Source organism: Montipora capricornis, chromosome 14, assembly GCF_036669925.1.
Source record: "Montipora capricornis isolate CH-2021 chromosome 14, ASM3666992v2, whole genome shotgun sequence".
Taxonomy (NCBI): Eukaryota; Metazoa; Cnidaria; class Anthozoa; order Scleractinia; family Acroporidae; genus Montipora; species Montipora capricornis.
This window is the reverse complement of record NC_090896.1, coordinates 27,672,612-27,683,750: the sequence shown is the minus strand read 5'-3', so window position 1 is coordinate 27,683,750 and position 11,139 is coordinate 27,672,612. Positions and strand designations below refer to the sequence as shown.

The following is an 11,139-nucleotide window of genomic DNA, read 5'->3' as shown; positions in this document are numbered from 1 at the left end:
ATCTCTGTCTGCCTCTCTAATGTCACTGGACTTGGCGCTGACTTCTCAAGTACAGGTTGTGTACTCATGGGAAGAGCCCCTGTCCTTGGTGTCATGGGAGAATCATTTGGAACAGAGATGATCTGTCTTCTGTAAGCACGTCCATATTCATCTTCCAGCATGTATGATCTTGGCATTACTTGCGCTTTGCGCCATTCCTTCTCACCATTCGAGTCTGACATGTTAATCATTTTCAAGTTCCCTTACAACTTCTTTTTGCAGGTTTGAGCGTCTGACAGCTTTCTAAGTTCACTGAAGTTAACTCCTGTCGTGCGGGGTTAGTATTTGGATGGCTGACCTCTGAATATAGCACTTGCCGTCAGAAACAGGACCGAAAATTCTATTTTAACGCTCAAAAATGCGAACTAAGCAAGGTACAGATTTTGTTAGCCTGCTTTATGCAAAAGAAATATTGATGCAAAAGTAAATAAATATCGATACACAGTTTTTAGGAAGAGAAGAAGAAGTATCAGGAAGTGTCGATCAAGAATAAAATATTTTGCCATCAGCAACAAAATTTGCGACATGAAAACAACTTAAATTTTGAACCGAGAATATAAAAAGTTACCATCAGCGTAAAACATTTTGGGAGATTTTTGCTACGTTCAGTTTTTCAATTGTATTTTTGGCTGCACAAGTAAATCGCAAAATCGAAAGTGACATCGAATTCAGCGGGTGCCGTGATCAAGTTACCTCGCATGTTTACTCGCGAAAGAAGGGAGACATTTGTGTCAAAATGATGGCAAGACACCGGGTTTTTGTTTTTGTTAGTTTGGTTTTTTTTTCTTTCGCGTGTTTTAAAGATTGACAAGAAATGTGCGAATTCAACACAAAGATCACAATAGCCCAACTCTTGAGGTTGACCATTGTTTCTGCAAAGTCAAAAATTCACTCTCTTCTTTGAGGTTATTTATCACCAGGTAATTCCATCGTTTTGGAAAAAGAATCTGCTTTATTATTCATCAACGTCACAAATTCATGCAAATTTTAGAGCTCATTTTGTTGAAACTCAAGTTCGTTTCCAGCAGACCTGTTTATGTTCGTGAGTTATGCACGCGCTACGTGGTGTATTATTTTATTGTACGAATGGTAACAAGATTAATGTACTGTAATAAACGTCACAAAGAATAGGGTTCAGACGGTTATTGAAGTCATTTTAACAGTTTTACTCGAGTGGCCGAGAACATACACCTACTGAGCACCGAGATCTAGAAAACACGTGTTTTTTTAAAACCTAATCCTAAGCTATATATCTAGCACAAAATCTCCCATTACACTGGCCTTCCCTAAAAGGAAGGGATCTCCGGATTCAGGACTACTACGAGTAATAAAACAAAATTACGTTACAGAAAATTCATGAAGGTTTATCTCTCTACAAGAAAGAAAAGGTTCAGAGTCCCCACAATGTTTTAGCAATCTTCAGTAATTTGGGTCTCAGTTTCTGTATCCGCTTCTTGTCCTTTCTTTGCTTGTCTTCCAACATCTTTAAACGGTGCGATATCTGCTGCAAGCTTTTTAGAGTCCATTCACCATAACGAGCTGGAGGTTTCCCTACCGGTACTGGCTCTGTCCAACAGGCTTATTTTTCTCCTCATAGCACATGGTACTTTTATTGGTACAATACGCTTGGAACCACAAATTCCTCACCCCAGGGGCATCCGGAGCTTAGAACGATCTGCCACGTAACCAATTTCTGTTGCACTTGTGATGGATGGACCGGTACCTCATCCAGGAAGGCAATGCTGTAGTAATGATGGTACTCGCCTTAAGTCACCGAGTTTGAACCTGGATCAGAATTTTCCGGCGATATCAACTCCCATTTCACTTCTCAATGTAAAGTTGCTTGTTTAAAAGCAAGCAACCAATTTCCATTGCACTTGTGATGCATGGTGAGCACTGCATCTAGGAACGCAATCGCGATACCGTCGCCCGCCCTAGATCATCCTATTCGAACCCGTGGATTCAAGCGCCACCTTTATGGAGATCGAATTAAACTCCCATTTTTCTTCTCACTGCAAAGGTGTTTGTTTAAAAAGTTGTAATGCTTTTTAAAGGAGCACTGTCATGCTTAATTGCCTGTTTTAGGTCAAGAATGGGTAAAAATCTAAATTAGTTCTTTAGCCCAACCAACTGACAAGATATGAAATATATTTACAGAACATAGCTATTCGTTTTTAATTTTTGGCGGCTTTATGAAGACATTGTCTCCAAACTTAAAAAAACTGACCACTTTTTTCAATTTTCAGTCTATTTCCATCCTCTCCACCCTTGGCTGCAACCAACAAAGAATAGATTCAGTGCAATTCAATGGTCCTTGACAACAAAACTTCTGCATTATTTTTTTGGTTTTCATTGATGCAAGGTCGTCTTTTAGTGTTTTGAAGTTTGACTAAAATAGCGTGACACTGCCCCTGTAAGTTTGAAATAATTCATTTATACACAGACAACTTAGACAGTTCTTTAATTACTAGAATGACATTAATTATAATCGGCAAGCTAAACCATCAGACAAAAGAGAAAATCTCCAACAAAACCTAACTGGGAAGAAAAATCACGTGTTGGCGCAGGGATGCTATAACCAATTCTTATTCAGGTGTCCAATAACTTAAGGCCATCAATTTAATCACACTGCTCCATTGTCAATCCAGCATTGGAATTAGAATTGGGTGTTTAAATAAAATGGTTTCTCTCCAGTCGGTCCTAGATCGTGGGTGACGACGGATCACTGTTCCTGATCGTGTACATATCATTCTGATTCAGAAGTGCTCAGCTCAAAATATACTTGCTCTTAGACATTGTCTTTAAGAAGAAGTGCTTTGTATTCGATTGTTTGTTTGTTTGTTGCTTGATTGATTTTTACCTATGTTTACCCTTTGTTTGTAGTGATCGGTGGAACATCTTGGACCTCATCACGCTCATAATTTACTTCACTACTTTTGTTCTAAGAATGGTCACGTTGGCTTTATCAGATTCCGTGACCAACAACCGATCCCTCGTCATAGGTGGCTATTTTTACGGCCTCAATACCATGTTCTTAACGCTTAGGGCATTTGGTCACGTGATGGAGACAACAAAGCAAACTGGACCCATCCAGATCGCTTTCTTCCATATCTTGAGTGACATCGCTACCATATTTTGGCAGTTTATAGCAACTATTTTGGCCTTTTCTATTGCAATAACTAAAGTTTTCGTGGCTGAGAAGTCTTTCATATCCGACGACAAGGGAAAAGAACTGTGAGTGGATTTCTTCCCAGTTAAGTCAGTAACAAATCGTTTATTTGTAGAATTTACTCGATATGTATGCGAAATATAATATGCCAAAGCTTTCCCTACAGCCCTTTTTTCTGCCATAAAAAATGCAGATGTCTGTCGGTGTTGATGGCCTTAAAATATCCAATCTTACTAAAAAAAAAGTGTAAAGTCAAAAAATCCCCAGCTCTGAACTAGAGTTAAACGCTTAAGGGTCATGAGCTTCTGGTTACAGCACATTTAGGATTTATCAGATTTACGAAATGTTTAGACTTCGCCAATATCTTAACCTCTTGTTTTTGATCCACAGCTGGTGGAAGATGGTGCGACATTTATGTTGGTCTTTGTTAGGAGCTGTGGATGTAGACCTCTTGGAGTCAGCTGATGGTCCTTCAGTAACACTTGTTAGCTTGTTATACGAAGCGTTCCTCGTAATGGAAGTCATTCTTCTTATCAATATGATGATCGCACTTCTGTCCAACACATACCACAAAGTACAGGTAGGATACTAATTTGGCTTCAAGTTTTTAAATTTTCATTTCCTTTGTAGAAAAGTTAAAATCGCTTATACTCCATTTGTTCATGTCCTCGTTAATGGTACTCCTTGCATAGCAATATGAATAGATCAATATCGATATTTTATAGTTATTCTAAAACGGCTAAAACTGAGGCCCTCTTTACAAGCAGGTAGGGTAACCCTAGTGCTAGGGTTACCCTAGCAAGAGGGTTACCCTAGCACTCATACATTTCTTCTTTTTTTCATCGATGTGTTTACAAGGCGGCTAGGGTTACCCTGAGGCTACGGTAACCCTGTTTGAGTGCTATGGTTACCCTAGCTCTTGGGTAACCCTAGCTGTCTTGTAAACGCTCTGCTAGGGACAACTCGCCTACCCAGGACAACTTTTTTGCGATGCTGGCGGTTACCAAGCACGCAAAGTTGTCCCGGGCGGTAGGGTAACCCTACCTGTGAAATTTTGCTGGTAAACCCGGGCTATCTTTGACCCTCCCGCTAGCAGTAGGGTTACCCTACCTGCTTGTAAACAGGGCCTTAACTTGGTTTCTTTTGTTTCAGTCCTCTAGAGCCTCAGTACCATATTAGAATTTCAGCCCATTCTTCTAAGTTACTGCCATTCCACTCCTTTAAAGTGTGTTAGCTTTGAGAATTTTGTGCTACCGAAAATAATCTTGCAGCTTGAAAATTAGATTGTTGCATGCTACGTTTGGGGTGATGATGAAACTGAGAAGAACACACACCCCGGGCACACACCAAAACAAGCTGAACAGAATGATGAGCCCCAAACTCTTTTCTTTAGGAGCGCCTTGATGTATCCCTTTTAAAAGTAAAAACATATTGTTTGTGTAGCTTTTTTTGCTGTATCTATTGTCATCATTATTAACGAAATGACTGCTTTGATGTTTCTTTTTTTAATTTTTTTTGTTCATTCTTTCACTTTTGTTAGGACAACTCGCTGATGGAATGATCATTTAAGAAAGCCATAGCAATACAGACATACAGTTTCTGTCATCCAATACCAGTTCCCTTTAACCTGATCTCTTTCATATTCAAATGCTGTGGGTGGCAAAAGTGTTTTACTAGTTGCAAAAATCGGAATCAACGGACGCAGACGACTCGCGTGAGTTTCTATTTATAGGTGAAGAATAGGTGTTCTCGATTAGTATAGTCATATGCGTTCACCTAGACACGCTTTGACAGGTACTCATCAAATGACGTCATAAAAAACCGCCACTTTTGTATTTGAATGGGTTTGATTGACAGCTGATTGATTTGCATAATAACCCTAACCCTAAAAACCACACGGAGACAATTTTGTTGGTTTTTTTTTTAAAAGTCAAAGAAGTTTATAAATGGAACGTAAGCGGGGTCCTAGTGACCGCAGCGCCCGTGAAAAGTTTTAGTTTGTTATTGTGTGCGTTTTACGTTGGGTGAGACAAGGGAGAAAAAAAAAGCGAGCATTGTCTATCACTGCGTGTGCGTTGACGTGAGAGAAAACTATTTACAAGTCCATCAAAGCCTCCACATTCTCCACGTCGATGTCATCGAAACCGACTTGATTGTAACCGAACGGGTACGATTGAAAGGTGGTAGCTAGTGTCCCCGACGCGTTTGTCAAAGACCCGTCTTTTAAGCTTGGCGCGGGGTCCCACTTTAAGACGTTTTGTGGCCGGAGCGCGTGTTAAGAAGTAGAGGTTCAATCAATCAATCAATCAATCAATCAATCAATCATTTATTTTAACACGTTACGTCAAAGAGATATAAAACTAGTTCAATTTACGAACGTGTATAAATAAAATCTATAATAATTACAGCCATATAATATAATTCAATTTTAAAAACAACAAAAAGCCACATACTAAAAACGTGACTTGGAAAACTCTAAAAATCGTTCTAAAAGCAGTTAAAAGCAACAACTGTACACTAGAAGACACGTTCTAAAAAACTGCGATCGTGCAATTTACTTCTGAAGTCACTAGCATCACTTGAAAGACGCACATGAGAACGCAAACTGTTCCATAACTTAGTTAATGAATAAGAGACAGAACTCTTTTTAAATTTAGAATTAAATTTAGGTAATTCCAAATTCAAGCCCTCGCCTCTTAGCCTATACGGTGTATGCCTGTATTTAAAAAGGCTAGCAATATATGTAGGGCCCGTACCATTTAGACATTTAAAAAGAAGTATTAACGCCTGATGTAAGCGCCTACAATATAAAGATGTCATGCTAGCCGCAGTGAGCAGTTCGTCGTATGACATTGACTTGTTGAGCCCGATTAATGTGCTCAAAATATAACAGTTGCAATCTTCGAGACGGTTGCGTTGACCCGTACCTATGCCTACAAACAAAGGACCACAGTATTCGAGATGAGGTAATATGAATGCTTTATAAAGTTTTATCATCGCATCATGAGGAAGAAAACGCCTTATTCTTCTCAGTACATAAGTCTTGGCATAGGCTTTCTTTAGTTGATCTGATATGTGTTCTTTATAGGATAGGTCCTTGTCTAGAGTTACTCCAAGAATCTTAATAGATCGGAGAAATTCCATTCGAGCATTATTAAGAAAGAAAGAATAATGATAGGCACAGGGTCCGACAGATAATGCTTGAGTCTTAGCACAGTTCACTGTTAAATAGTTGGACTCAAACCACGACGAAAGAGCCTGGAGATCCTGGTTGAAGGAAAATTCTGGAATGGTGGGAGGCACATCTGACAGGTAGGCAGTCGTGTCGTCAGCGTACAGCCGCAATAAGACATTAGGAACACAAATATTTAAATCATTAATGAATATGTTGAACAACAACGGACCCAATAGTGAACCTTGAGGAACGCCAGATTTAACTGTTTTGAAGACAGAGCATACACCATCTAATCTGACACATTGTTAACGATCTAACAGGTAGGTAGAAATCAGTTCCAAGGCTCGTGTAGAAAAGCCATAGGCCTTCAACTTCGCGAGCAAAAGGCTATGGTCTATGGCGTCAAACGCTTTGCTCAAGTCCACAGCGACCGCCGCTACAGCTTCCTTGTTATCAATACTGCTCCACCAATCTTCCGTCATTTTTAGCAATGCAGTACAGCAAGACTGAGTTTTCATAAATCCAGATAAGTTTGAAGACAATGCCGTCTACCCCAACTGCCTTTCTCGGATTAAGGTGATCTAAAATGTTACAGATATATGAAGTACTGACTGGGGAGTAATTAAACTCGCTTGAGAAACGTACACTGCTTATTGCCCTTATACTCGGATGGTCAGTGTAGTCAGTGTCAGATCTATGCCCTAGCTGGATAATATTGGCAAAGTAATCAGTAAAGACGTTGGCCACACGCCCAGGGTCGGAAACAACGCCACTGTCCTCAACGAGGATGACGCCTTGTATGTTTTTACCTGAACTAGTTGGCAAAAGGGGCTTCATTTTTCTCCAAAATTCGCCCGGATGTTCAGCACTCACGGAGGTGTCACAGCAGAACCTTTTCACAGCATTGCGGTTTAGCGACGTAACTTTGTTACGTTGCCGCTTATAGTCATCCCAAGAAGTAGATGTAGGATTCCGCTTGTGGCGCTTAAATAATTTATTTCGGTGCGAAATTTCACGCAGCAGATCAGGTGATATCCATGGTAACTGGTCGCCTCGAATCCACTTTTTCTTTAGGGACACGTGCTGGTCAAGAACATCTTTGAAAAGGGCTCGCCAATGAGCCCATACATCATCGGCATTGTCGAATGTGTAGGCCGAAGACCATAGGATCCTTTAAGTCAGCCAAAAAGTCAGGCAATTTAAAATTCTTCATACTTCTAAACTCGATCAAGCGGGGCTTTGGCCTTGAATTCTTATTTTTTCGCACTGTTGACCACATCGATTTTGCCTCGGTCTTCGTCGAGTAGGTTGGTGGTTTCATCTTGGACATTTTGTTTCTTGACGTCGTAATTGAGTTGTTGGGAGCCACATCCATTGAGAGTGAGGCCTCCAAGTTTACAACACACTTTTCCATTCTTGGTCTTCCAGCCAGAATTTTTCGGACCAGCGGAGGTGAATTCTGTAATGCAATCACCATCATCCAACTCGTTGGTCATGTCGCCCAGGAAATCACCGAGGAGGATGTCGGGTTGACCGGCAAGCCAACGATAGATGACCGAAACCGTGTCGAAGCAGAGGGTTTAACTTTTCGAAAGACTCGTACAATTTGAGACGGGCGTGGCAAGTGTTGAAGGCTGCCACGAAGAGGTTTTCTTCCGTTGTCCAACTGGTTTCTTGAGATGTTAGAGTAGACCATTTCCAACTCGTCTTCGGTGCAAACACGCACAGCATGGATGCCCCAAAAGGGGTCGGAGACGACAGCAGAGAGAGAGAGAGGCTGATTCCTCGATGGCCACCGTGGTGAGTTTGTTAAGATTCTTACCAAATTTACCCCAGAAGGAGTTGAGCATCAGTTTGGCAGTGGCTTTTTGTCCTGGGTTCTTTCGGATCATAGAGGAGTTGAGCACAATCCCTTCACGCTCTGGGTACTCACAGACGTATCGAGCTTTGTCTTCTTTGGTATGTGCCAAACTGGGCGCCAACCCACTCGAAAAAGACCGACCCAACATCGATATAGTCGAACACTACTTCTTAACACGCGTTCCGGCCACCAAACGTCTTAAGGTGGGACCCCGCACCAAACGTTACGGACTGGTCTTTGACAAAAGCGTCGTAGACCCTTCCACTTTCTAACTCACTTTTCGAGTTGATCTCGATGACGTCGACATGGAGAATGTGGAGACCTTGATGTACTTGTAAATATTTTTACCTCACCTACTCATGTCAACGCACACGCAGTGATTGACAATGCTCACTTTTTTCTCCCTCGTATCCCACAACGTAAAACGCACACAATAACAATGAAAATTTTAATGGGAACAGAGGTCACTAGGACCCGGCACACGTCCTACTTGTAAACTTCTTTGACTTTGACTTTTTCAAGAATCAACTGTGTCTCCGTGTGATTTTTAGGGTTACAGGGTTATTATGCACATCAATCAGCGGTCAATCAAACCCATTCAGAATCAACAGGGGCGGTGTTTTCTATTGATGACATCATTTGATGAGTACCTGCCAAAATGTGTCAAAGTGAACGCATATGACTACTTCGATTATCTAAAGCCACCATGTTATTTTACAATTTATCTTGCTGGGGAAAGCGGGGTCTAAATGGAACGGCTAAAGTATAAATTCAGTATAAATTCCTGGCCTAAACGTCGTTGCAACGGGTAGTATCGCAACTACCTTTCAAATAGATCCGACTGAATCACCTAGGTTTAGAACCACATGATCTCGCGAGTCCATTCTAACTTTAGCGTGGGGAGCAAAACCTAAAGATGGAATTATAATTGTAAAATAATCCCCGTCACTTTTTCAGAGGAAGTGGAGCGTCTGGAGTCCATTTACTTTGCTAAATACGGATATTTGTTTCCTCTAACAGGTAGGAAAGATTACATTCATTTGCTATAGGATTACATTGAGTGTTAAAACAGTCGAAGTATGGTCACGAAACAATCGAACTGTTGATTTATTAATAGTGACTCTTTATAATATCTTTATCTTTTTAGATTCTAGTGTTTTAAGTATTTTTTTCAGTTTCTAAGTTCTCAGAGCAAAATCGTGGTTTTAGGGATAATTTGTAAAGCGCCTAGGGCAAATAATGGATTTATGCGCTATACAAATAAATCATTATTCATTATCATTATCATTAGTATTATTGACACTTTTCAAGCGTTCAACGCCAGAAATGACACTTAAAAATAAAAGTCACGGTGCTTCCTGTCAAAACGCCCATTTTAATGATGCCTTCAAAATGTTAAAAAACTGAACCAACTAAAAAGCATCTGTCAAAAGAAACATGGCTTGATATAAAACAGAGGTACACATGTACCGCATTTTAATTTTGGTTTTATTCAGTAACCTTTGCAGTGTTTGTTTGTATTGTATACTGTTTAATATTATAGCGATTGTAAGTACTTGCAACTTTTGTTTTGTATTTTATTTTTTCTTTCTACTTTGCATTGCTTTGTATGGTATAAATTAATACTGTTTGGTAAGTACTGTAGTCATCGTACTGTTAGACTGTTAGTATTGTAAGTATAGTAACATTTGTTAATAAAAGTTGGGTATTTAAAAAAAAAAATAAAAAAAAAAAAAAAAAAAAGGAGAGGTACACCTCAGGAAGTCGTAATTGATTCTAAATGTCACATAACAGCTTAAACTATCGTGTGCAACGTAATAAGCAGTCTTACATAAAGTACCAATAAATAGCTTTTATTCGGAGTGGGTTTCAATGGATTTTCGTAAAACGGAAAACCAAAGAAATTACTTTGGCCGATCACAAAAGACACAATCATACCTTAAAAGAATCAAAACAAGCGAAAAATGACTGTTATTAGTTTAGATTGGGTGGCAAAAGGGTGCCAATATTGTGCGCCTATCGCTCTGTGTAGTTATGCAAAACCAATTAAAATCCGAATAATGGACTTTCAAGAGAAAACCGCCGTAAAAAGTCTTTCGCCAGGCATCAAGCAATGGGAAACTTGGAGCTCAAAGTTGTTACGCTTTCGTACGTTTTCGTTTTCTCTCTGGAGGCCAAGTGTTCCTTTTATTATTAATCTATGAGTGATTGTATTCTCTTTACACAAAATGTCTTTCTTTTATAGACGAAAGGAAACTGGATCGTGTTCTTCTTGAAACCGAGCGGAATCGACAAATGGCCAACCAGATTGCGCAAAGAACTTTTACAGCATCTCACAGTTCAGAAAAAAACATCCTTCCCACAGGTCCTCAGGTAGTGGAGCTCACAGCCGGTTATATTACAGCTCTTTCTTTTTGGAAGCTGTTGAACTAAATATTTAACCATCCTTCTCTCTCTGGTTTAGCCATAGTTTGGAATATCCGAGGATGACAACACTACACCAAAGCCGTGCTGCGATACGTTACGCTATTCAAACCACACCACGCAACTCATTCGATGAATTACAATCCTATCCAGATATAGAAGCAACATTCATAGCATTTTTAAGCTCAGAGAACAGTATTGAAGGGGACCTACGCGCAGTCACCTTGCCTTTCACTTTTGATCAACATTGTTCTTACTTTCATAATGCTCACTTTGTACCTTATAGCGGACCAATTAACTGCTTACAGGACGCTAGCAAAAAAGAAGAGGGAGGTACCTCGTTTTCGAAGGCTTTCTTCAGAGGTCCAGTTTACATTCGTGTGCCTACATGATATGATGTTTCTCGAGACTTGTAAATCAGACATATTAACTTAACAATGCCTCGGTGGTCAAGATAACTTATGCTTTCTT

General features: G+C 40.0%; 1 pseudogene; it reads left to right on the top strand.

The window, feature by feature from the left end:
- Positions 1-219: 219 nt before the first annotated feature.
- The window catches only part of LOC138031830 (uncharacterized), a 16,812-nt pseudogene continuing 5,892 nt past the window's right edge, over positions 220-11,139 (top strand).